The sequence below is a fragment of the Alligator sinensis genome, unplaced genomic scaffold (assembly GCF_000455745.1).
Source record: "Alligator sinensis unplaced genomic scaffold, ASM45574v1 scaffold11_1, whole genome shotgun sequence".
Classification (NCBI taxonomy): domain Eukaryota; kingdom Metazoa; phylum Chordata; order Crocodylia; family Alligatoridae; genus Alligator; species Alligator sinensis.
Window position 1 is genome coordinate 1310 of NW_005842801.1, and position 2272 is coordinate 3581.

The 2272-nt window shown below is 49.0% G+C and overlaps 1 long non-coding RNA gene across 1 annotated transcript; it reads left to right on the forward strand.

Moving 5' to 3' along the window:
- Window positions 1–397: 397 nt before the first annotated feature.
- Window positions 398–2007, forward strand: LOC102383654. Its single transcript, XR_325103.2, has 3 exons — window positions 398–489; window positions 902–1059; window positions 1291–2007. It is a non-coding gene; the product is annotated as an uncharacterized LOC102383654 (long non-coding RNA).
- The last annotated feature ends 265 nt before the right edge of the window (window positions 2008–2272 follow it).

The window sequence follows — 2272 nt, forward strand, 5'->3', positions numbered from 1 at the left end:
CCCGGCCGGGGGCGGAGTGGACATCGCTGGGCTCCGGTCGGGGGAAGGAGACGAGCGACGGGGGAAGCTTTGATGTCACAGCAGGGCACCTCGGATCCAGGCCGCGGCGCGGGGAAGGAGGGGGCAGTTACCGTGGAAACCGCCGGATGGGAAAGGACAGTACAGTCCGGATATCCGCCCCGCCGGAAGTGACGGTCTGCGCAGCAGGCGGGGTGCGTGGTGAGGGGCGGGGCAAAAGGAGCAAGGAGGGGCGGGGCTAGGAGGCGGCCTGGTGATTGGTGCTCGCTTGGAGCTCAGACCCCCTGGGCCCAGGGAGAAGGGGGAGGGGCAGGGGTGAGCCCCGCCCCCTGTCTCCCTTCCTCCCCCTGCTCCCTTGCAGCGCTGGGGGAGATGCTGGCAGGGGGCCGTGGCTTCAGTCACCGTCTTGAGACCCGCGGGTGTTTGTGCTGGAAAGCTTCGGCAGGGCGGCGGACTTGATGATCTGTTCAGGTCTCTCCCAACCCTAGAAAATACACAACTTCCTAAGAAGAATTTTTCCAGTGATGAGAGTCTGTCTAATGAAAGACGTGGATTCACCCAAAGAGCCTTGCCTGTTGAGCCGCAAGCACAGGAGCTCTCGTCCCCCAGCAAAGCCACCCTCCGTCTGCCCTCGGGGGGTGCCGCATGCCCCAGGTCGTTGGCAGTCGGGGCCCAGGCAGGCCCCTGTGCCATGGGCAGGGAAGGCCACTGCTCAGAAACCCGAATAATTAGAAAAGTGCATGATTCGGGTCCCCAAGAACTCATGAAATTGGCTTAAAAACTTTTTTTGGGCGGGAGGAAGGGTTATTTGTTGGGTTTTTAATGCTACCTTTGAGGCTCGCTTCATTTGTCTTCTGCCCTTCGTGTCCTACTTGGGTCACAGGTCCAAGCTGCCCTGCCTAGGGCTGAGGGAGAGGAACCCAAGTCAGATTTCTACCGGGAATTGCAGTCTCCCCTTGGCGCCTGGCTCCAGAAGGGGTCTCTGAGATCAACTCCAGACACGGCCACGCTGCCAATAAAAACTCAAGAGTTGCCACCCTGGTGAGAATTGCCAATCCCACTTGTTAAAGAAGCACCAATTAGGGCCTAACCATTGATGGAGTTGGTTTAAAAAATGGTGAGATAGCTCATAAATTAAGGAATGTGGGGCTTTTTTCACTTGCTGCCTTATTTTTTGAGGCTTCAGAGAGTGCTTCACCTTCTGAAGCTGTAAAGATTGCATTTTTCTTTTCATGTAAAAGCTGCAATGATAATGTATTCTCCTGTTTTCAGCTTCTAGGGCTAAAGATACAACACCTCTTATAGTGAGAGGTGGCAACAGAACATAGCCTGAATGCAGCTTTATGAGGCTGGGGCGTGGCAACGGTGGAAAGGGACTTCCAAAAGGTGCCAAGCATCTTGGGAAGGGCTTTGTATTAAAAGCCAAGGTAACAAAGCCAGGCATTCAGATGTTGGTTCCCCATGGGGAGTAAAGACGATACGTGAAGAAACCTGGATGAGTGCTGAAGGTGTTTTTGGAGATCATGATCCATGATGACATGCCCTGAGCAAGCCAAGTGAAAAACTTGAGTTATGGATGGAGTCTATACTCCAGTACACCAGAATCATTTTGCATAGATTTGTCTCCTCCTCCGTATTGAAAACAAAACAGCAATTCTGCTACAAAGGAATGGGAAATCAAGAAGACAGAAAGTCTCTCAAGTTTTAAAATAAAAAAATGTGCATGTTTCAAAAGGCCACTCACAATCGTAAAATTATAAGTCTGAAAGGAAACTAAAGTGTCATTTAGTCCACTCCCAGGACACATGCGAGAATTCACTGTTCCTAAACAGATGCCTATCTAGCCTTTTCTTCAAAACTTAATGTGACAGAGAATCCATAACTCCCTCTGCAGCTTGTTCTAAGCTTGGTTTGCCACTCCCAAACATTCAAAACATATGGAGCATACTCTCACAACCATAATATTATCTTAAAAATCATAAAATACATTTGGCCTTCTGGTTTTGAACAGTTATGGTAATCTGGGATCATATTTTCATGTTCCTCCCCCTGCAATCATGCAGCCTGGAAACTTTTTTTAAATAAAGACTGAGAATCTTGTGTATCCATATGAGTACAGGAACTGAGGCCACTGTTTTTCATTTATCTTATTAGTTTGAAAATCAAGCCCAAATCCTGATCATTTTAATAATATAAGTAACAATATTCCATGAATAAAATGAGCAAGATTAGGTCCTTAAGCCTACCAATTTTG